General features: G+C 39.1%; 1 long non-coding RNA gene across 1 annotated transcript in view; it reads left to right on the top strand.

Annotated features, from left to right (window-relative positions):
- Positions 1-20,990, top strand: part of LOC309478043 — a 384,226-nt gene extending 363,236 nt beyond the window's left edge. The window contains exon 2 of the long non-coding RNA XR_014198781.1: positions 20,808-20,990. This is a non-coding gene — a long non-coding RNA (uncharacterized lncRNA). The remainder of the gene's footprint in view (positions 1-20,807) is intronic.
- Positions 20,991-26,424: the final 5,434 nt, after the last annotated feature.

Here is a 26,424-nt window from a genome sequence, read left to right as displayed (position 1 = left end):
GTTTCATCTCTGCTGCAACCTCCATTGTAACAGATTCCATGATTCCATGTTATTTTCACAATGGCAGTAAATTATTCATAATTCTTATTAAAAATAAGTATTTTCCTTTCCAAAAAAGTCTACGGCTTATGTATGTTCAGAGGGACTTCCAGGTTTTTGGAATTGCAGTAGTCATGTGACTATCACTGAAAACTGAGACACACACACAACATTTTATCACTGGATTTACAGAAATCATTTCTCATTTGACAGGTGTTTTCTCAACATTGCATATCTAATCAGCTCCTGATGAACATATTAATTATGTGAATTATCCCTCAGCGAGTCATTTAACCATGTCTTACTGTCTTTGGAAGGCTTTTGTTTTCAAACACATTAAAATGTACAAATTCACATAAATTCATATTTACATGGAATGCAGGGATTCCCCAACTTTTTTGACAACTAAACCTCTTTGAACTAATATATTTACTTGAAGTATCCCCTTAGATTTTAAGGGTGTGTTCACTGTGGCAAGCGGGGCGGGGCCGAGGGCCGTGAGAGAACGGTGTGAAGCCGGTGGCGTGATTGATGATGAGTGACACCTGCACGCTGCACCGGTCTCGTATCTCTCACGGAGGAGCTACGGAAGCATAAAAGGAGCGATGACAGTGAAGGACGAGAGAGGACCAGCCCTGGACTTTTACTTTGTATTTTGTTTATGTTTTATTATGTGTGTGCGGCAGTCATCCGTGAGGGGCTGCCACCTGTCCTTTCGGTTTGTATTTGTTTTATTTTATTTTAAAGTGTTTGAAAGTTTGCCAGTTCCCACCTCCTTCTTCCTATAACAACGTACTTCATTACATTCACACTTGTAGTTTGGTTCGTTTGGTTAAAAAAATAAAAAAATAAAAAAAGTGACGTCAATTTGCACAGGCCCCTCCCACGACTGTTGACTGACATTGCAGTTTTAGCATAGACCCGCCCTGAGTGAGCTGTACACAGTCTGCCATTGTTTCGACACCGGAGCAGTTGTAGACAAGAATGTCTCCTAAGCAACTGAGGTGTTTTGTTGTTGGAAGTAAGAATGAACATAGCAGTCTTCATGTACTCTCGTTGATACTCGAGGATGGATCTGTACTAACTGTTTGTGATCCAGCTTATAGTCTCTGGAGTGATACTGGTCACGGCAGTAATGAAAGGGAGAGTGCACACTTTTTTACAGTTCATCAGAGTTGTTTTACGGATATAAAGTTTATCAGTTTATTAAGCACCCCTGAAAAGGTCTGTATATATTTGTTTACTGTTAGTTGTAACAAGTAATTTAGTGTAATTCGCTGTTTATGTTGATGATAATGCAAGGGACAGAGAGAGTTTATTGGACAATTTCTGATAATTTGGCCATCACCTTGGATATCATTACCCCCTCACCTACCGTCAAACGCAAAAGAACAATTACATTTTGAAACCTGAAATCCATTAGTCCCATCTCTCTCACCTCCTCCATATCCCATGCCATCTCTACTTCTTCGCTTCCCTCTGATCCGATTGTCTCTGATCTAGTCAACTTCTACAACCACACACTCTCTACTGCCTCAACCAAATAGCCCCCCTTAAAACTGCCTCAGTCTCCTTCTCCACCTCTGCACCTTGGTACACCCCAGATCTTCACATTCTCAAAAGACAAAAAAGACAACTTGAAAGGATCCATAAAAAATCCGGTCTCACTGTCAATGCCCAAGCTTACAAACACGCCATAACCACATACAATTCTGCTCTCAAAACTGCCCGGTCCAACTTCTACTCACAACTCATCCACTCAAATTCTTCCAACTCCCGCACCCTATTCTCTACATTTGCAAAACTGACCAAACCCAAGGACAATATAACCTCCACTTTCACTACAGACAAATGCCATAACTTCCTGTCATCCTACCATACTAAAATCCATACCATACACTGTTCACTAGCATCCACTTCCTCCGCTTCTCCTCCTTCTGAATATCAACTCACTCCGCTCACACACCACAGCTTTTCCTCTTTCTCTCCTCTGTCTACCTCTGACACCTCCAAACTCCTCTCAACCATGAAATTCTCCAACTGCCAGCTTGACCCGATCCCTTCTCCCCTCTTCAAAACCTGTCAACAAATCCTCATCCCTCTCATCACCATCATCATCAACACTTCCCTTACGTCTGGATCTGTTCCATCTCCGCTAAAACTTGCGTCCATCACACCCCTCCTGAAAAAACCTGGCCTCAACCCTGACAATCTGGACAACTTCAGACCCATCTCCAATCTCCCGTTACTTTCAAAAATTCTGGAACGCGCCGTCATCACACAACTTCACCAACATCTCCACTCCTCTCAAATCTTCGAAACATTTCAATCCGGATTCCGTCCACACCACAGCACAGAAACAGCACTTCTTAAAGTCACAAATGATCTGCTCATTGCTGCCGACTCTGGTTCCATATCCATCCTCCTTCTCCTCGATCTCTCCGCTGCATTTGACACAATAGACCATACTGTCCTCCTCCATCGTCTTAAATCTATTGGCATCTCTGGCACAGCACTTCTCTGGCTCACCTCCTACCTCTCTGACCGTCACCACTTTGTCTCTGTTAACAACTGCAACTCCCACACCTCCCCTGTCACCCATGGTGTCCCCCAAGGTTCCGTGCTCGGCCCCCTCCTCTTCACCATCTACATGCTTCCCCTCGGTCAGATCATCCGCCACCATGGACTCCATTTTCACTGCTACGCCGATGATACCCAACTCTACATGTCCACCAAATCCATCACCCCGGCTATCCTCTCCACCATCACCAATTGCATTTCCGACATTAAAACCTGGATGGACAATAACTTTCTTAAACTCAACAGCAATAAAACAGAACTCCTTATCACCGGCCCAAAATCTCTCCTCTCTTCTATTCAGAATTTTTCTCTCCTTATCGACGGACATAATGTCACCCCCTCCCTCTCTGTCCGAAACCTTGGTATCATAATGGACTCCACCCTCTCATACCGAACACACATCAACCATATCACTAAACTATCCTTCTTCCACCTCCGCAACATTGCCCGCTTTCGCCCCTCCCTTACCCTGTCAACAGCTGAAATCCTCATTCACGCATTTATAACTTCAAGACTTGACTACTGCAATAGCCTTCTCTACGGACTTCCTACCAATCAACTACAAAAACTGCAATATATCCAGAATTCAGCCGCCCGCCTCCTCACCCACACCCGGTACCGAGAACACATCACCCCTGTTCTCCAGCAGCTCCATTGGCTACCTGTTCACTATCGCATTCAATATAAGCTCCTCCTCCTCACCTACAAGTCCCTCCATAACTTGGCCCCGCCCTATCTCACTGAGCTCCTGGAACAGCACCAACCCACCCGCCACCTCCGCTCAGCTGGCACAAACCGCCTTACCCCGATCGTCCGCACTAACCGCCGGACCTTGGGAGACCGAGCCTTCGCTATCGCTGCCCCCACCCTCTGGAACTCACTCCCGACATCCATTAGAAATTTCGACTCACTACCAAACTTCAAATCAGTACTCAAAACCCACCTGTTCAAACTAGCTTTTCCTTAAAACCCTTTTTGTTTTGTTTGTTTTATTCCCCATGTGAAGCGTCTTTGAGTGTCCAGAAAAGCGCTATACAAGTGTGATGTATTATTATTATTATTATTATTATTATAAGACTTTAATGCGCACTTCTTGTACTGTGTTTATTCAGTGATTTTCTGAAGTAAAATGGATGCTTCATCTTTTTGTGTGCAATGTTGTTTACAATAAACTTCATTAAACTCATCAGTATATTTTTGGGATATACGATTCCGACCATTCGTACAGTGTCCGCTACAGCAGGCTTGTATTTATAGTCGATAAAAGCAAGATGACAGCATAAGTTATAACTGTAATAAACTTAACTATACCTGTTCTATCTCCATACAGCATATATTATCTGGCTCTTTGGGCATTATTGTCCGATTCCGGGTCGAAGTGAACACCGCTACTGAGAGTTTCTGTTCTGATATTTTCATTTCATTCCACTCTTTAAGCTCCGCCCTCTTCTTGAAAGGGGGCCGGGAGCAGCAGCTAATTTGCATTTGCATCTGAAGGGATACACTCAAAAACCCTCACCCTTTGGGTTTTTGCTCACCCCAAAAAAGTGGCAATTTTAACATACTGTAAAAAATTATCTGCGGTGTATTTTGAGCTAAAACTTCACATACACACTCTGGGGACATCAGAGACTTATTTTACATCTTGTAAACGAGGGCATAATAGGTGCTCTTTAAACTATTTCCTTGTTTAATGTGATTTCTCAAGTTACTCAATTTATGTTCCATGCTCATTTTTTCTTTTGCATTGTAACTGAATGGGAGAGAGAATGTTAAGCGCAATTAACTTAGCGGCTACTTATGTGTTCTTTATATCAGGAACATTCCAGGAATATCCCGTGTCTAACTCCACAAATCTATACAACGCAGAATAAAGTGTTTCATAACTGGTGTTGCTGGCCGCGCATCATGCTTAGCATCGTGAGCCATTATATAATAAGAACACCATATACTGTATATCTATGTAACTCTAGAGGGTGCAGGCTGATCGGTCCTTTACATGCAATCTACAAGCAATCACATCATTACTGCATGGTACAATCTGATTGGCCTCTGCTGATCCTGCAGCCAATCATATTGCTTGCTCAACATTCAAATAGTCTGATTCATTGTTTTTTGTAAGCTAGTCCTGCAGAGTTCCTCTGAAATTTAATCACTACGATAAGCGAACTGTCTTTATTATTTAAAAACAGTAAACAATTTTGCATGATCTGCATGAAACAAACATACATGGTCAAAATCATATTTGATGTTTCACAAGTTGTGTTGATACAGAGTGGATAATTAAGCATATAAGCAAACTAGCATGAGTATGCTTTTTGAGTGGATAGCAGCAGCAATGGCGGTAGTAAATACACCTGTACAAAATCATGTTTGTTGTATTACAAGTTGTGTATGATGCAGGGAGTAAATAATTAAGCATAAGCAAAGCTAGCATTAAAACATGCATTTTGAGTCAATAATAACTACAGCAGCAACAGAAGGAAGACAACCTTGCTGTGAGGCTATAACCAAGCATAGCTTGCATGGTAACGTTTTAAGCAAAATGATGTATTTTTAATGAAGAATGTTGAGGTTTGCATGTTAACCTGTGTTTTGCTGTGTGTCACATGACCCTGCTTTTGGGAGCTGTTTGAACATGGCAAAATATAAATAAATGCATAAAGCATATGTTGAGTTGACCTCCAGGGCGAGGTCTGCAACAGATCTGTAGTCCCAAGAATCTCTGGATCGACTTCCTGCTGACTTCAGGAGCAGATCCCGGACGAGCACCCACAAATGTTGCAGACATCACCCTGGAGGTCAACTCAACAGATGAGAATTTGTCTTTTCAATAAAAGAGTGAGAAAGACAAGAATTTGCTATTAGTCAAGCGGTCTTCTGCGTTGTTTTTATTTAAACATAATATTTAAAACCATGAAGAAAATGTATTTTTAGACACAGTATTCTTAACTGTGAATAAATATACATATAAACATAAATAAACAAACAAATACATAAACAAATAAATCCTTACAACATGCACTCAAATGTTTCAGACTTTTTCACACAGCAGACTGAACTCTGAAGTATTACTCGGGTAAGTGTAACATATCATCTGCAATCACAAACTGACGGTAGACCTTTTACACTATTACAAAAATAATATGCACATAAAAATACTTTTTAAACCTATTTATGAACTTGACCTCTTTTCTCAATTACATTTTTCAATTACATTATTATTCTTAAATCGTAAACAACTAGCGAGCTCCTCTGTGACATAACATCCATTTAAAAATTGTAATAAAATAACAATTCAGCAAAAAAACACGTAATAATTTTTACATTGAGAGAGAGCAAGAGCTCTATACTCTTAATACACTCATTATAACACATATTTGTAATAAATAAAAAATGTATAAAAGACGTGAACCCAACTCTCGTGACCAAACTTAATAGGGGATTTCGCACTGGGGGAACCTTTTCATTGTTCCTAGAACTATTGGCAGAAGTACACGCTTTTTGGTGTGTTTGCACCGCAGGAACTAGGAATGATTTTAGTTCTATGAACTCCTTTTGGGGGAACTAAATAGATTCTACTTCAGAGTAGGGTCTAAACCAGCAATATAGGAATTACCAGTGACATAAGTGTATGTTGATTGGCCAAATGCATGTTAAACACCGGCACACTGCATTTTTAAAAAGCTGTGTAAACATATTTACTCCAAGAACATGGAAAACAGAGATAACGGCATTAACACGTCCTTCGGATGAGACGTTAAACTGAGATCCTGACTCTCTGTGCTCATTAAAAGTCCCAGGATGTCCTTCGAAAAAGAGTAGGGGTGTAACCCCGGCATCCTGGCCAAATTTGCCCCTTGGCCTCTGTCCATCACGGCCTCCTAATCATCCCCATATATTGATTGGCTTCATCACTGTCTCCTCTCCACCAATAAGCTGGTGTGTGGTGGGCGTTCTGGCGCAATATGGCTGCCGTTGCATCATCCAGGTGGATGCTGCACATTGGTGGTGGTTGAGGAGATTCCCCCTTCTATGTTAAGCGCTTTGAGTACCCAGAAAACTGCTATATAAATGTAACAAATTATTATTATTATTACTATTATTAACCTATTGACTGCAGCATTGTGGGTTTTTTTCTCAGCCTCGATTATACAGTATGTAACACTGCAAGATTGTATCGCTTAACCCCACTTTTTGCTCTTTCAGTTGCATAAATTGTGCATTTACATTCCATCTCCATTATCACGAAACCTATCTTCAACTGCTTCCCGGGATGCGCCATTCATGAACATCCCCTTACCCTTTATATTGTAAAGATCATCAAATATCACATTAGTTCATTTCATCTATAAAGCAGTTCTGCAGAAAACAGTGATGTCATTGTCCAGCTCCAATCAGTTCTCATCCAATAGTGTCAGTGCAGTCAAATCAATAATTTTGTTGTTTATTTAGTGTCCCCAACTAAGCAAGCCATGGGCGACATCAGGTAACAGAATGGAGAAAAAATACCTTGGGAGAAACCAGGCTCAGTCGGGGGTTCTCCTCTGGTCAACAAACAAATGCGGTGTGATTATGATTCAGAAATCAGATTGTGGATCGGTAGCATTCAAATATTTAATCGAGTTCCTTTTGCTTGAAGATAGGATTCATCACACCAGTATGGAGACAAAGCTGGTCATAGGGTCTGTGCAGGGGACTTCTCTGGTTCTTGTGGTCTTTGCTGAGGATCTTGTCGACGAGGGTCATTCACAGGGCATTGTCTAGTTGACAGGATCTCTGCTGACATTCAGGGCTGCATTGTGGTCGTGTCTAGGTGCAGTTCCACCATCTGATCAGGATACGGACCGGATTCCGGTTAACCTAATTTCTGCAGCCTAACAATCAAATAACTGATTTGAATAATACAAATTTGATGATGTGTGTGCCAGGTTAAAGAGATGTGTTTTTAGTCTAGATTTAAACTGACAGATTGTGTCTGTCCCGATCAAGGCTAGGCAAACTGTTCCAGAGTTTGGGTGCTACATAAAAGTATCTACTGTCTGCAGTTGATTTTGATATTGTCCATAATTTTGAGATTGTAATAGACGTGAATGACTATATAATGCATTAAGAGCTCGCTCAAGTATCGAGGAGCTAAATCATTGTGTGCTTTGTAAGAAATTAGCTAGATTTTAAAATCTGTGCCAATGCAGTGTTGCTAGAACCGGGCTATAATGGTCATGCTTCCTGGTTCTAATAAGAACTCGAGCTGCTGCATTTTGGAGCAGATGGAATTTGTTTATTAAGCATGCAGAGCAACCACCCATAAGAGCATTACAATCTAGCCTTGAGGTCATGAACGCATGAACTACCTTTTTTGCATTTGTCATTGAGAGCATATGCCGTAATTTAGATAGAAACTTTTAAGATGGAAAATGCTGTTTTACAGATGCTATAAACGTGGCTTTCAAATGAAAGATTGATATCAAAGAGCACACCCAGGTTCCTAACTGATGACGAAGACTTGACAGAGCAGCCGTATTCTAAGTTATTACGTGCAGAAGTTTTTGGTCTAAAAATTTTAATCTCTGTTTTTTTTTTCTGAATTGAGTAGTAGGAAATTACTAATTATCCAATTTTTTTATATAAGCTATGCAATCCGTTAATTTTGGGAATTAGTATGATTCGTCAGGACGCAAAGAAATAAAGAGATGGGTATCATCAGTGTAACAGTGATAACTAAGTCTGTGCCTCCTAAGGATATTTTTCAGCATGTTGGTGAAAAGCAACCGTCCTAGTACTGAGCCTTGTGGTACTCCATACTGAACTTGTGATCGATATGACACCTCTTCATATACTGCTACAAATGGATACCGGTCAGATAAGTATGATTTGAACCATGCCAATGCAAACAATTTACTAGGCCTACACTACATTTACTCCATTTACTTACTCTGTATGTGCTTATTGAGAGACAATAAGTAACAAAAGAGTCTTAAGGAAATTAGAATGCACTATTTTCTTTGTCTGGAAGAGTGTTACCCCCAACATTACGTTGAGTCAGGAGTGTAGTAAATTGTTTTTGTATACATACAGTATTGTTTAATGTGCATATAGGTGAACTATAATTCACATGCATTTTTAATATGTTTTTATTGACTTGAGTGTAAGATTATAGAACTGCATTTTCTGGGTGAAAGAGTTGAGAGCTTGAGTTGCCGTGACAACCCTTCAGACAACCTTTGACCAAGAGCAAACTCTTCTCTCTCACTCTTTTTTGAAAAAGATTAGTTAAAATTATTATGTTTCAGAGAAAACCAATCACTCACATCCTTTGTATGTAAAGTAAATGTATGTGTTTTTTATTGAATAGGTTTTTTTACTGTTTCGTCACAGAGGAGTTCGCCAGTTGTTTACAATTTAAGAATTCAATTAGGCCTACATATAATAATAAAAATAATAATAGTTGTATTATAATAATTAATGATTATAATTGTAATAGGGTAAACCTATATACATTTTAATTTATATGTATATTTATATATTTATTCACAGTTAAGAATACTGTTTCTAATAATACTGCATTTTATTCATGGTTTTGAATTTATGTTTAAATAAAGACAACACAGAGGACCGCTTGACTAAGAGCAAACTCTTGTCTCTCTCTCTCTCTCTCTTTTATTGAAAAAACAAACACATTCTCATCTGTTGAGTTGACCTCCAGGGCGATGTCTGCAACACATGCACACTTGCTCAGGTGATATAATTTGTTAAAGTCACACAGTGACTACGTTTACATGCAGCCAATAGCCCGTTCAAAACCGGGATATTAGCAATAACCCGGTCGCGCACGGCCATGTAAACACCGGCAAAAACCCGGATATGCTCATATCCCGGTTTTTAAAAACCCGGATATTATACCTGGGGTACCCCCTTTCTAACCCGAATATTTGGTCATGTAAACGTGTATCGGCATATCCCCATCAAAAGGGACATTGATTTGTGTTCTGCGCATGTTCTATTCGCAAGGAATCTTGGTCTTTTGAGTAGAGACGGCGCATACAAAAACCCGCGTGCAGTATACCGGAAGTAAACAAGAAGTAGAGGTAAACATGGCGAGACGCAGCACAGCACCACACTTTTGGAGCGAGGAGGAAAGCGCAAACAAAGGCGATCGCCATCTGCCCCGAACTATTCATCATCCGCATGCTGCTGCTGCTGTTGTTGTTGTCTTTGGATACAGGAAAAAGAATCGGAAATGACGCATATTGCGTCTTAAGGAAGTCCGTACGTCCAGACGCTAACCGCGCGTCGCCGTTTACATCGGGATATTGTAAATTCCATGTATACAGGAGTAACTCTCTCTGCTCACGCATGTAAACGCGTTATTCCGAATGTTTCAGAAACCCAAATAGTGACCCTAACCCGACCATAACCCGGATATTGGCTGCATGTAAACGTAGTCAGTGTCCGTTCTAATTAGATAACTTTGAGCCATATTGGCTCAGGCACATACAGTAGCAGGTTTAGGTCAATAGTTAAACAAACCTAAGGGTATGGAACCAAGGTTTACATTGTTAAAGTCTCTAGTTAAATAATTCTGGCTTTGCTAGCCCAGATACACATAAGTCAAGGCACTACATGTTAATCCATTTGTCAAAGCAAACCCCGGTACGGTACGCATAGCATAGTCCATTAGTGTTAAGCCATAGTCATGCCATAGTCCTGCAGCAGGGACATGAGGATTGCAGATAATAATAATAATGAGCTGTCAAATCTGCTGCAGTCCATGAGGATGAGATGCACTGTAGTACTTAAAACAGCTGGTGGCCACATCAGATACTGGCCTACCCATATTACCCATACAATTAAAGCATGAATTTGATGTAAACAATAGACCTACATAATGTATTAGCCCTACAGATAAAGCATGGAATAATATTTAAGCCTATAACATTTCACATAGTTAACATATAAAGACCCCCTGTGGTGACATTTTTTAATGTTGTTTATAATTATGTCTTTGTGGTGTTTTTAATATGCTTTAGGACAAACCATGAAAAAATTCACAAGTCAACACCATTGCTGAGTATTTTCTCCAAACTGCAAAGACTCAAAAACGTGGTTTGAAATCGACTGTGTTTCTTACATCACAAACTACCTTGTAACCAATGCAGTCACGAGGGGGGCGGGCTTTAGCATATCAATAACTAATCTCTGAAGCAGGGGATTCTCAAGAGAAGCCAGGTTATATTTTTCTGTTGATATGAAAAATTGTGTACATTTAGCAATATAGCGGGTGAATTATGTATGTTATTTATTATGATGTTATGATGAACTATGCCTTTGTCCACTGACGTTCTTAGTAGTTCAAAGCATTTCTAAGGATGCTGATTTTTAGACGGCAGACTGAGATGGTGAAAGGGAACATGGTTTGAGTAACATTGGCAACACATTATTAGATATTTGATAATGTATCAAGCAAAAGGCTAATCATTATTAATTACTGTTCTGTGTCCGATGTTGTAGAGAGCAATGCATAAAACGAATTACCATTCTGATACATCCATCGACTTGTAGACAACCCTGTATGGAGGGAGGCGGGGCTCATTTGCATATTCATGAATCCACGGATACCAAGTGAAGTAAGGGTGTAGATACATTCAAGGTATTTTAAGGCATAAATATATTTTTTTCACTGGAAAAACATTTAAATATGTAATTTATGTGATCAAAGATGCGTTTTAAGGGATACAATTCTTGACTACAGGGGAACTTTAAAACTATAACATTGATTTTTTTTTTCTCGCAATTGCGAGTTTATTTCTCCCGATTCGGACTTCATACCTCACAATTGGGAGAAAAAAAGTCAGAATTGTAAAATTTGTAGATATGTAGATCTATTTTTTACATAAAATTCTTGTTTTAATATGGGTAATCGTCGCAGGTTCCATCAGTCCAGTCTGTCTGTTTAATGGCTTGCAACCATTGGATTCAAATGGCGTGTTTGACCACAGTATTGTATAAAAATTAAGACCATATTGTTTTTAGATTCAGATTCTGACAGCCAAAGGCACAAAAAAAAAAAGGGAGGGAAATTTCGCCCATTTCCCTCCATTTGTTGCCACAATGCGCACGCAGCTGAGCTGCAGTGACGTAACTGTGACGTCTGCTCTCAAATGGTCTATGACATTGGTGGGTGTAGCCACACCTCTAATACCTAGTTCAGACTACACGGCTTTAAACGTCAGTAATTCAGTAATTATACTCAAATTCATTACATAATTTGACATTCACTGGTTATTTGGTTATTTTTCACATTCACATTCACATTCACTGATTATTTTAAAACATACTGTTTTTTTGTAAGCCCATTTGTTGTGGCATGTGTTTAGTTTGTAGAGTTCATTTTCATCAGTATTCTGATTTCTGAATATTCTGATATTCAAATTTCATCAAATTTAATGTCCCCCAACATGTTCTATCTTATGAATTTCACTCTGCCTAGGCTATATGGGGTTTGTTAAATACGTTGTTGATTATGTTTGAATGATAATGTGTTCATAAACCATGTGTTTTTAATTAAGATACAGGATCATTTTATTGATAAAGGCCCACTTTAACTGAAAAGAATTTCATCTGGAGTGCATGATCTCAAAATGTTTTTTGGTGTATACCTTGCAAATAACACATTATATGAACTGTATTCAAATTGAAATATAACAGCAAGACTTTAAAGGTAACAAAATAGAAAGAAAAAAAAAAAACTCTAGGTATCTAAATTACGCAGATGATTAACAAAAAGTGGCCCACTTTACCTGAATTCACCCGACTGCATGTTAACATGAGTAAAAAATTACCAGCTTTCTATTGTTTATGTAAAGTAACTATAATAATGTTAAATATATTAATTGCAATCTCAAATCGATTAATTGGCAGAAGTTATTACATAACCTGCACGTGATGTCATTAACGACAGTCATATATTGTTGAAATGCCGTTGTTCAAATGACAGAGGTGCAATCGCTTTGCTAGTTAGTTTCTACAACTATGCATCGTACTATGGTGGTTAAGCAGTGAGTTGCATCGTTGTAAAGGAAGCGCACCCCAGACCGATTCAGTAACTGAGTGATTCTGATTTAACTCACAAACATGTTTGAAGGATGTTTAATGAATTCATTAATTCATTAAAATAACCTGGTAAAAGTCATTTGTTCATGAAGAGCAAATCATGTGTCACACTGTGTTTGCTGTAACATGGAAGAAATACCCATGTGCTTTGTAACGACATAAATAACAAATGTGGCATTGGTTATTTAATTAACTAACTTACCCCACCTCACATGATAATATCCAACTATACATTTTAAAATATTGTGGCATTTTTTGTCGCATTTCTGAGTATTGTAGTCATAGTCTAAAAGCCATGACGTTAAAATTACAAGGGGGTGAGTATATAACAGAATCTTTATTATTGAGTGAACTGTCCCTTCAACAAAACTCAGTAGCCTATTTCTGTTTTATGTAGCCTATCATTTTCAAGTCTAGCCCTTTGAGAATATCATCAAGCAATGACTTATTAAAATAAATAAACAACTTACACAGCAGTTGTAATCTTACAATAAAAGAGTGTGCTGACTGTAATTTTAGAATTGCTTTCAGAGTGTATATTCATCAATATTAGTGTTGGGGATTGCCCCCATTGAAAGCTGGTGGATTATATTATTGACCGCTGCAGAACTCTGGCCAGGGAGTCGGAGTCATCAAATCATGCACAAGATGTGACCATATACACATAATAGTGTACTTGAGGTAGTTTCTGAAATAAATAATATAACAGAAATAAATACTCACTGTCTAAATATATTCAACAATTTAAGAGATTGTAAACTCAAATATAAACATCTCTGTAAAGTGCACTGATAACTTACATCAAATATAAATCGAGAAATATATTAGTATGAGTCTGCAATAACAAACTGCACAGTGCAATGAAATTGAAAAAAAATTTTTTCGCAAAAACAAACAAAAATAACAACTTTATTCCACTATTAATTTCCTTCTCTCTGGGCCTCGAGTCTTTTCACGTAGTGTTTAAGCGTAGCGCGTCTGTGCAAGTCACCACGTATCACACACATGACCAGCGTCGCCCAATAGTGAGCCTATGTGGTGACGTGCAACACAGACGGGCTACGCTTAAACACTATGTGAAAAGACTCGAGGCCCAGAGAGAAGGAAATGAAAAGTGGAATAAAGTCGTTATTTTTGTTTGTTTTTGCGCACAAAAAGTATTCTCGTCGCTTTATAAACTTAAGATTGAGCCACTGGTCAATCTATATAGTCACTAATATAGTCACTTGGACTATATTAACGATGTCTTTAATACATTTTCTGGGCCAGCAAGTTATAGTGTCTTAGAAGCCTATGGAGGTGTGATCCAGCTCTCAGATTTAATAAAAAAATATCTTAATTTGTATTCCGAAGATGAACGAAGGTCTTACGGGGTTGGAACAACATGAGGGTGAGTAATTACTGACAGAATTTTCATTTTTGGGTGAACTAACCCTTTAAAGGGCTCATATAATGTCATTTTTGTACAAGCTAATATGATTCTTTAGGGTCTAAATTTAAAGTTTGTAATATACTTTAATTAAAAATTCTCATTAGTATTGTAAGAAAACACAAATTTTACCTGGTCAAAAACAGCTCTGTTTTCAGCACGCCGTTTAAGTGCATGGGTCTTTAAATGATAATAAGCTTTGCTCACCCCGCCCCTCTGTTCTGTGCGTACACCGTTTGTTATAACCATAACACAATAACCATAACGCGTTGTTCATTATAAACATGGGATTATGAATTATATTGAGAACGTCATACATAGAAAACATGCCGTAATGTACCCTGAGTGTAAAAATAGCCGCATTCATCGTGAAGCGTGCAAGTAATTTGCAAAGATTAATATAAAGGTCAATAAAACGTTACACTCACTTGTTCTTCTGGAGGAGCAGCAGGAACACGAATAGTTGGTACTGATCCTTTTTTCTTCTTAGCAAATAACCAGCTTTTTTCTCACCTCATTTGTAAAGCAGTCTGGTGAAATGATTCGCGCAAACATGAAAGCATTGACGTTGATCGTGGGGAATATTCCCTTCGAAAACAAACTCAGCCACTGCGTCTTCAGCTGTACGGATTTAGGAACATCAATATGACTGCTGTGTTCGTTATTACACCCAAGAACTGAACACCACAATCGCTTAGACGCCATTCTACTCATTGACAGTGCTCCAGCTATCAACAATGAACGCGCCGGTCCGCGCGGGCTATGATTGACAGCTCGCTCACGAGGGCGCGAGGGCGGGTCTGTGTTGAAACGCTGCTGTCAATCAACCATCGTGGGAGGGCCGTCGATTTTGTGACGTCACAAAATAGAACAGCTTGATTAGAGAGAGGGGAAAGCATATAAGAAGATTTAAAAAAAAAACACTGGATGGATTTTTTATCATTTTATGATGGTTGTGTACAGGCACTGCCAACACACATTTCAGTACTATCAACTTGTAAAAGTGCATGTACCATTATATGACCCCTTTAAAGTCCCTGTAAAGTCAAAATGAAGTATGTGTTCTTAGTTTGTCACACCACAGAAAAATGTGTTATTAGCCACCCAGCCAAATTTGAATGATAAAAAAAGCAGCCAAGTAAATAAAATAAGCTATCAAAATCGTGAAAAAATTAGCAGTATTCTCTGCTCTCAAACGCTGGGGGCGTGTCCGCTGGCTGCGCTGAAACCACGCCCACTCACGGGAAAGTTGACTCGCGGGCACGCACTGCCGATGATGGCACCAGTTGTCGGCGCGACGGGAGGATGAAGGCCGAGGCGGGAGATAGTCGGCTCGGCCCCATTCACCAGTAACAGCGGATTATCAGTGAATTCAAGTTGTCTCCGACTAAAGTTTATAAAACTATCCTGTGTAAAATGATCACTACAGAGGCGGGTGTTGGTGGTGATCCTCAGCTCTCCATCAAGGTGGCTCTTCACAAAATTAATCCACCTGTTGTTGATATGATCGTTGTTTGGAAATTTAAATAAGGACACCGAACTGTTTTGTAAGTGATCGCATCCAGGTAATACGCATTTCCGTGACGAAGGCATAGCTAGCTACTAGCTAGCAAACTGTAGGCTGTAGTAAATAATACTGACTGTAACTCGCGATTGAGCGGCGAACTGATAGGGGAGGGGGCAGCCTCAGCGGCTCCAATGCGTCATCAAGTAGGGTCGTGTCCAGGAGCTCAGGGACTCCAGTGCGTCATCGAGCCCCCGTTTTAGCCCCGCCCAAAAAATCCGATAGTAACTTAGTAAACATGAACAATACTAGCCGCGATGCTAGTGGGATAAGCAGGATCAAATTACACTTAGAAAGATTGCTAGACATGAGCAACATTACAAACAATAGCCGCGTTTCCACTGTCGGGCCAGTGCGAGCCAGGGCTTTAAACGGGCCGTGCCGGGCTGATAGCCTCGGGCTAATAGCACCGGGCCTGCGTTTCCACTGTCGGGCCAGAAGCTCCACAGCGCTTCACTAAAACACGCCCGTAACATGCCTCTCTGGAACAACGTCACACTAACCCATTCACCAACAAATGGAAGTTTTATCAGAAAACTAATCAGAAATCACTGGAAACAGCGTTGAAAACAAACATGATAAAAGCGGCCGTTTGCTGGCATTTTTGTTGTTTACTTGAATATTTAAAACCCAAGCATCAATGTTTTACCACAGGTTTACAATAAAAAGTGATACATTGATCATAATGAATTAATTTATGTCAAAATTGCACATTAGTCACTCAGAAATAAATTACCGTTAGGTCTATTTCACAAAAGAAAGAGGACACACTTACTTCTTCAGTCGCGTCTGTTACTGTTTATCTGGTAGTTACAGGACATATTTACATCACATTTAGAAAGAATGATAATTTCTACAAATATATGCCACCAAAAATATGACCTGAGGAGCTTTAGCACTCTCTCGACTCCCATTCAGATATTTTCAGTCAGAGAAACAGAGGAAGCTCCCGAAAAAAAAGTTGCTTTATTTTATGATAGTCCGACTCCGGTATAAAGAGACGAGACGTAGGCTACTGACAGATCAAATAAAAACATGACTGTGATAGCCTTTATGATTGGTCTGATTTCTTCAAGCGTATGTTTTTTTACTATGCGTATCTTCAAGCGTTTACTATGTTTACTATGGTAATGGTTAGCGCGCATAGTCTTTTGCATCACAAACACAAGGCATTCAAACATGAACGCAAGTTAAATTATTTAAAAAGTCTTTAATGCTGACAGAATCATCCGGCGCTGCCGTCTCCCGACTCAGGTGAACTCCGCCTCTGTTCGTAACCACTCCTCTAGCCCGAGCTGGCCCGCTCTGGCCCAAGGTATTCGACGGGCCAGAAATCCTGGCCGTTGGCCCCGAGTAAGCCCCGATCAAGCCCCGGAAGTGACAGTGGAAACGCGACTGGCCCTGGAACGCACTAGCACGGCCCGGCCCTGGCCCGACAGTGGAAACGCGGCTATTGTCTAACTCAGCGCAGTTGTGATACAGCGTGACAATCTGTGTTATTAACAATCAGTAAAACTTACTTTGTCACAAACTTTATCTTGCACATAAACACTGTGCATGAATGTGTGCACGCGATATGATCGCTCAACTGGAGTAGCTTAGTGAGTACTAGGCAATTACACTGAGTTAGAGCCCTGCACGGGCCAAAAACTCCAGCCCTTACCCAGCCCTGGCCCGTGGTGTTCAAGCCCTACCCGGCCCCAGCCCGACAACGGCTGCAATTTTTCAGCCTGAACCCGACCCGAGACCAACATCAATATCACTTTAAGCTCTCTCTGACGCGCGCTCTTTGATGTGCGCTGTCTCTGCTACACGCAAACACACGCACATCACACGCTACTAAAAGGTAAACTTTTATTATAGGCCTGAAACATCATGCCCAATCATTCCCAGAAATATTGAACAGACTGTCCATTAGAGAGAAGCATAAGCATGCAGTAGAGAATATAGCGCTACGGGATCCAACCGCAAAAATAAGTAAATAAACGACCTACCTTTCTTTGCTTTTAAGTAGCCTAACTGAAGAACAATGTTCAAAACAATGTTCAAAAATGAAGAACTCTTCGCCAACTGGCTAATGTTAAATAATATAAAAAAATAAAAAAATACAACTTCTCTCTGATCCTTTGCATGGTCAACCATAGATATCATATAATAAAGGCTAGATGTCTCGTCCGAGCTGCTGGCCAATGGAGGTCGACGTCTGCACACGGCGGCCATCTTGCCACAGGGAGCTCGCTCACTCGTAACATTGTGTTTTAATGGTGCATGTACTTTTAAATAACCATAACTTGCTAAATTTTCGACCGATTTTCAAACGGTTTGGTTTGTTATAAACGTCAGAGATGTAGTTATGACACTGCATACTTATCAATAAATATTATATTATATATTTAAACATGTTCAAGCATCCAGAATTATAGCCATGTTAATAACGTTTGTAAGAAACCAAATCGTTTGTAAATCCGTCAAGATTTCAGCGAGATAAGAGGTTTTGTGTTCGTGCTGATCACTCACCTTACTTCAGACACCACAGAGCTCGCCAGAAAGCTTCCCTGTTACAAGATGGCCGCCGGTGTGATGCCGTTCTAGACTCCGCCTTAAGACATCTAGATATCTATGTGGTCAACTGTCACCTAAAGCAGGGCTATGCAGTTTCGGGAATTTCTTCGCTGTATTCTTGCTTTTTGCTCACAGGTTTCTCTATAGAGCTCCCCCTACAGCTTCGGAATATATATTTCACAACACTGTCGAAAAACTTGTTGGCGACTCTCAGATACCAGAGGCTAGTAGATCAACGACATCAAAGCAGATAGGACATTCTTTAAAATGTCTTCTTCATTCGAGTTCGAACAGCGTGAGGGAGCGCAATAATGACAGAATTTTAGCAGATTTTTTTGTCGTAAAGCAATACGTTTCATCACGAGACCTTATATCACGCGTTACTTCCTGACGCTGAGGCGGCCCGCCCGGCCCAAAGTTGCAAGGGTGGTTTTTCAGCTCACAGGCGCTTGGGGGGTGCGAGACGACCACCATTCAACCCGAAAAAAGTCATATAACTATTCCAATGACTCCGAAGCTGTTCGGTTCAGGTAAAAAAAGTTACTTAGTTCACCTTTAATGCATGTGAGTGACGCTACACTGAGTCCGTACGTGCTGAGAACGCTGCACTATGTTATTTGCGTACAATGCAACTTAAAACGTCACACACGTAGCCAACTTAATACTTAAGGGAGAGATTTCACAACAATTAGGCTACTTTAAAACTGATATTATCTTATTAAATCGCATTTAGTTCCAGCTAACATTAAACAGTAGGACATATAAGTCAAACAAGAGAAACAAGTGAAATCCAAACTCTTATAGGCTACTGTAAAGCAATCTTGTTAACAAAGATGTCATTGTGTTTGGAAGCGTTTGATGGTTATGCATTTAGAATGCTTATGGTAATACTTATTTCCTTGTGGCTGTTGATTATGATGGTTAGAGGTAGAAGACAGACAAGCAGATGATATTGCTGTTGAATATATGCTGGCAAACATTTGGGGTATATTATTAGAATACTACTAAAAGAAACCCATCATTATTGTGCACTTTAAATCTGTAGGCTCTTGGAACAACACAAATCCACCTGTCAGTTTGAAAATCTGATAAATAACTATCCACATGTCAGAACCATCAGCTCTGTAGTTTGCATGGTGTATGATTGTCAGTGAGGCACAGGCATCTGGAAATATGCAGGCCTTCAAATCCCTTAGTTTGCACGTAAGTGACATTAGTTACACACGTTAGTGACACGTTAGAAAAGTGCTGATTTTGTACATAAAAAGTTTTCTGACAGATCTACTTCAGAAAAAAAGACTTTTAAAATGTTGTTGGAAACGAGCCCTTGCTCCAGATTTTCAGCAGAAATTGTGCCGTTGTTTAGCTAGGGGATCTGCAAACCGGCCCATGTTTCCACTGACTTGGAATTGAACATCTGACTGTTACTGCACAACTTGCCCAAAAAAAACAAGCATGATGCATTATTGTATTTGTTCACTTACTCTTCATTTTTAAATAATTTTTGACATCTAATCCAGATTAATTTAATTCATAGTATTGTAGCGTTTATACGCCCGTATAAATATAACTAATTATTATTCATAACGGATTATGATCAATAATTAATAATTTAATTATTTTCAGAATTTACTGTAGCAGAATCAATAGTATGATCATTTTATCAGTTCATCCAATGAACAGAAAGCATAAACAATTATTTACTCTAGGAAATATAATATCTTCCTGGCCAAGAAAGAATAATCCCCAGCTAACAGTAAATTAAGAAATAAATCAAGGGTAAAAGCATCGGTAACTTAGATCGCAGTTCAAGACAATAAATTCGTAAGCACATAACACAAGTAATACTTCTCTTTTCAAATACAAACAATACTTTATTGATTATATGCTAACACACATAAAAGTACCTAACACAAACACACGCACACGCATATACACACACATTCATACAAGCAGTGCCGTCGCAGGTGGGGTGCGAGGCCCTGTGCGAACTTGAAATGCGAGGCCCTGCTCTTTGATGTGGATGCTCAATTGCGCATGAATAACAGTCACACACGGACGTAACGTTAGCTGTTCTAGTTCTATTGCACGAATAATCTCGCTGCAATACGTTTTTATCAAGTAGAATAATACAGCATAATCATGCACATAGTCTCATCTATGACTTTTTGCTATTTATTTCAGAGGGAAAAAAATCAACTGTGCAACGAGTTGCTTTACATCAAGTCAGCGCGAGAATTTATGTGAATACTTTACATATATAAATTCGCCTACTTAACCAACTTATATCTTAATGGTCCGGTGGTAGAATTTTCGCCAAGCGTGTCAGCGGTTCTGGGTTCGAATCCGCACTCGTATGTTTTTTTTTCCTCGTATAACGTTAGTTATACGAGTTTGTAATCATCAAAACCGATTATGTTCATCAGTAGTTGTATATCAAGCAGGGACACATTTGTGTGCATTATGTTAGAGTATCCGCAATGGATTGAAGCGCGCGTCCAAATGAAGATGTGTGTGAAGGTGTGTGCGCGAGCCACACGAGAAAACACTGTATCCGCGCCACTGATCGCAGCGGCAACGAGCACTTTGATCACTTGATTTAAAAAACACATTTCAGCGCTAGATCGTCTCTTATTTAAAAAAACGAACGAAATGAATGCTCTGCCAGTTAACTGGAGATTTTTTATTTATTTTTAGAATTGTTACATTCGAGATGTTTTAAAAAGTGGTGGGGACAAAAAAATAAAATAATTAGATTTTTAAAAACCTTCAGGATTGCGAGGCCCCCTAGTGGCGCAAGGCCCTGTGCGGTTGCACAGTTCGCACAGTCTATGCGACGGCTCTGCATACAAGTTACAGAAATAAAGAAAGAAAGAAAGAAAGAGTTTGGAAAGAATGAGTTTAAGGGTGAGAGGAAGAAATCCTGAATTTCTAAATGCACTCAAGACATGACCTGAACGAACCATCAATCATTAACTTAACCCTGGTCGTTCCGTAAGCAGGTTATAAAAGGTTATAATGCACCAGTTCAGTTAAGAGTCTAGAGGTTACTTGCGTTTCTGCATTCCGTTTGAGGATTCCCTTTTGTCGGGTACAAGGGTGTTTTTCGGGGTCCGTTGGTTGATCTCCTCATGCTTGGATAGAGTTCAGGGACGTGGAGTGCTGGCGGATGGTTGAAGCGTCTTTGAAGTTGAAAGCGTGCGTTGCAGCCGTGAATCGTGGACCGAAACTTTGCAGCAAAACTTAACTTAAAACCGAGACTTTCAATCGGAAAAGAAGAATAACACCAAGAAAGAAAGAAAATGAGATACGGAAAGTAGTTAGGTGACTGGAAATGAATCTAACCCATCTGATCTTAATTTGGGTTGGTCTGCTCGTCTGTTACATGGTTACTATAACCATCGTCTGCTGTCTCCGTCTTTTTGTTCTGCCCGACTTAACTAACGCTCTGCGCTGGGTTTTTAAAGGTTTTTTTTTTAAAACAAAAAAAAGGTTTGTTACTCCTACAAATGGGTGTTCTGACTGTTGCTTTGTTTTCAAAGTCGTAAATCATGTCTTCCCTGGGGGGTCGGTTCTCTAGTTTTAATTGGAGACCAGATGCAACAGTTTAGGCATGATTTCTAATTATCAGAATACGAAACATTTCACACAGATTTAATTCCAGCCATCTTTTGAATTAAGAACATACGGTCATGCTGACAGGAAGCACGACACACTTTCATTCACACACCTAATAGTTATAACAATTACATGAATTATATGGCCTCTAAGTATATTAGGTACACACAGATATTGTAGAAACAACTTAGAATGATGTAGTTGCATGATGTTTGACTATAAGTCCATTGAAAATTGTTCTTGAATGATTTTATGTATAGTTATAGGTAAAATTTCAGTTCTCGTGGTTTGAAGAGATTTTACTCTGTGTCATTCAGAGGTCCTTAAGAAAGATGGGGTCTGTTTTGTTCATCTCTGTGGGACCTTGGTCCTTAAGAAAGACGGGGTATGTTAGTCGCAGGGGTCAGGTGACCTCTTGGTTGGGCCCTGAGCAGTACCATTTCTGAACAAATCTGTCTTGCAAAATCATCAAACGTTGACAACGTTCTTCCTTTAGTTAAACAATAAAAAGTATTTTTGGTTGCAGACTTTCTGGAGCCTGTGGCTGATTTATGGCTCTGGGTTTGGTGATTTGAGTCTGGAATGTGAAGACTCTTTGTGGGATTATGTATGAACAAAATCACCTAAAAGCTTCAATTGTGTTTGGTTCATTCTCGTAGTTGTTACAGTATGTATGGCTTTTGTGTAATCATCAATTGTCAGAAGTTATTTAAATATGTGTGACCAGTTTGTTTTTGTTCATGGACTTAGTTTGTAATTCTTTATTTCCTGGTTTCCCCTTGTTTGATTTTCCCGCCACTCCTGTGTTACCATGGTCACTGTCATTATGAGTTTGTTTGTTTCAGCTATGTCTAGTTTATCACCTCATTTGTTAGAATATTTAGTTCCGTTGTATCATGGGTTCTATGTCTGGCCACGTCTGTGTTAATGTGTGTTTGTTCCTGCCTGTTTCTAGAGTATTATTATTATTAAAGATTGCATTCGAACTTCGTTATCTGCCTCTTCAGTGTTCCTGCACACCGTGCTGACAATATGAATAAAGAAATAATGAATACTATTAATATAAATCAATTCACACACATGATATTTGAACCAAAAAAAAAAAGAAAAAAAGGATTTCACACAGACAGGGAAAATTAAGTTGCTGATGAAGGGATAAATAAAAGGACCTAGAACAGATGATAGATTATATGAAGATAAATAGATCTGTGGACCAACATCTGTGGTTGATTACCAGAGGATATCATTTTGACACGTCCCCTGGTTTTTATAAAAAGAACAGAAAATGTGTTTACAGTAGGCTAATTCAGTTACAACAGAAGTCTAACAGGCAAGTTAGCTAAAGGGTTTAAAAGTAGAACGTATGAAACTTTTTTGTTTTGTTTATTTCAGCTCTAATGTTGTCCAAAGCATTTATTTGAGGTGTGGCTAATTTTGGTAAGAGGAGGAATTTTAGTTGTATGTAAAGTGTACAGTGTGCAATGTTAATAGTTTTGGCACCTCATTTTCCTGTTACCTTTACAGAGAGTGGGTTATTATAATAATCAGTGGGTTGATAATAATGAGGGGTTTTTTTATTCTTTTTTTTTTATCATAGATGAAATATATATATATATATACACTACATTTCCCATCATCTCTCATTGCCCTCTGCCCTTACAGACACCTGATCACCATCTTCTCTGCTAATCACAAAAGAACACACCTCAGTTACCTCAGTATCTGGCCTTGAACAAGGAATACAGACCCATTTCTGTGATTTCCTGATTATTCTATTCCTGTATATGATCTCCAGTGTACCTGTGATTCTCCCTCCTGTTTCTCCTAGTGTTGTTCTCCCCAGCATTACCCAACCTGCTCGCCATATTCCACCAATATACTGAGGTGTGTTCCACCGGACTGCTAACCATCACCATCTGTAAGACAAATACTTTCATTAACATCATTCTGCCATCCATCAACTGCCATTTCTGCTTGCCTCTTTGTTTCCTGTACACACTGTGTGATCCAATAAAGCTTGTTTGGATTAACGTACCCTCTTTCTCAGTGTCTATTTGTATATAGTAGTTCTGCATGGTTTGTTTTTTCTTGGTAAATGTGCTTTATATAGTGACTTCTGAATTAACTGCTTGTTTTCAAAAATATGCTTTTAATATCCCCAAGTTACATCAAGGGTCAAATAAAATAAAAATAGCACATTCAATTTTAAAGTTACAACTGCATGATGTAACCACCTTTTGTGTGTATGCTGTACAGGTCTGGTGTAAAGAAAGTTTTTGCTCAGGTGTCCAAAATGTCTGCCAAATGGAGAAGTTTTGCTCCGCAAGAAAAAATATAGGGAACATTGTATTAAATATGTATATAATATTTAATATATATTCACTTACCTGCCACTTTATTAGGTAAGTACACCTGTTCAACTGCTTGTTAATGCAAGTATGTAATCAGCCAATCAAACGGCAGCAACTCCATGCATTTTAGTGATGGGAAGTTCGGGTAATTTTACTGACTCTCTTGTTCGATCTCTTTCATCAAAATGAACAAATCTTTTTTCGAGTCATTTCGTTCATTTAAGGGGCTTTAAATGTTATACTTTTAACAGGCAAATTCCCCGAACACATCCACCTATGCAATCTTGATCATATTCTGAATTAAGAAATCATTATAATGCTGTCAAAAATAATTTGCAGGGAACATGAATAATTACTTTACCTTCCTAGTCTTTCGTTCATTTGTCACGTGACAGGCGCAATGAACGGATCGTTCATGAACGACTCATCACTAATGCATTTAGCCTGAACATGGTCGAGATGACCTGCTGGAATTCAAACTGAGCATCAGAATGGGGAAGAAAGTACATTTTAAGTGACTTTGAATGGGCATGGTTGTTGGTTCCGGATGGGCTGGTCTGAGTATTTCAGAAACTGACAATCTACTGGGATTTTCACTCACAGCCAGCTCTAGGGTTTACAGAGAATATTCCAAAAGAGAAAATATCCAGTGAGGCAGTTCTGTGGGCGAAAAATGCCTTGTTGATGCCCGAGGTCAGAGGACAATGGCCAGACTGGTTTGAGCTGATAGAAAGGTGACAATAACTCAAATAACCACTTAACCAAAGTCTGCAGAAGAGAATCTCTGAGAACGCAACACATCGAACCTTGAAGCCGAGCTCAAAGCTCAAGTCATCTGAAACTGGTTTCTTGAACATGACTAAGAGTTCACTATACTCAAATGGCCCCCAGAGTCACAGATCTTATTTCAATAAAGCACGTTTGGGATTTAGTGGAACGGGAAATTCACATCATGGATATGCAGCCGACATATCTGCTGCAACTGTGAGATGCTATCATGTCAATATATACCAAAATATCTGAGGAATTTTCCAGCACCTCGTTGAATCTATGCCTTGAAGAATTAAATTAGTTCTGAAGGCAAAATTATATGAAGTTCCAAACGTAGGTTCAGGAAATGTTTTTGAAAAGTCTAATGCTTTTATTTTATTTAATCCAAAATGCAGAAAAATCATAATATTGCCATTTTTTTCAATTCAAAATAACGGTTTACTATTTGAAGATATTGTAAAATGATTGATGGCAAAGCTGAATTTTCAGCAGTCATACTCCAATCTCCGGATGATCCTTCCGAATTTTGTCTTTTATATAAAACCAGTTTCAGAGCTGTTCAATCATCAGCTTAATCTGCTTAATATTTTTTTTTGTAGACGCATGGACAGATACAGTAGATTTGAAAACAGATATTATATATTTTAACTGCCATTATTCGAGATTTATCAACTTTGTTACAATATAAGCACGTTACACATTTAAACTAGAACCATGTAAACATTTAAATTTTAAAATACATATTGGTGGATTTATGGATCTAAATATCTGTTTAAATTATACAAGTGCAGTATATGCTTTATGTATGCTGTTGTTAAACAGTCCCAAAGTCACTGATGCCTAAAACAGTGAATGCAAGCAAACATATCTTTCCTATCCATGCTGTATGATTTATAGTGCTAGGCCAAAGCAAGTTGATCAAAGGTAGATTGATCTACAGAAGGCTCATTGTCAGTCATCCAGGCATTATGACCCACCCTAGCCCTATGGAAGTCTGGAGTGGATATTAAAGGAATCACTCTCAGAAAAAAAAAAAAAATCTTTCACTTCATGTCCTGATTCACAGTGCCCTGTTGTTGCACCGCATGACACGTCACTTTGTCAAACCTGCTCTGGTACCAGACTCGTCGAATAGAAATGAATGGTTCACGAATGGGTATACTGGAGGCAGGGAGGATATAAACCAGCTTTGTCATCTTAAAAAATAAATAATTATAATTATAAAAAGACAAAAAAAATTAATATAAGTTTTATATGGAGTTTTCAGACCTGTATTTTTTGCTTTGAGACACAGACCTAAATTGTTATGTGCAATTTCTTCTCAGTTCCCTTTCACAAGGAAACATTTCAAAGCATCCCAAAATGTTTTTTTGTTTTTTTGCAAGTTGTGTTTATGC

The sequence above is a fragment of the Leuciscus leuciscus genome, assembly GCF_965113295.1.
Source record: "Leuciscus leuciscus genome assembly, chromosome: 16".
Lineage (NCBI taxonomy): Eukaryota > Metazoa > Chordata > Actinopteri > Cypriniformes > Leuciscidae > Leuciscus > Leuciscus leuciscus.
This window is presented reverse-complemented; position numbering and strand designations above follow the sequence as displayed.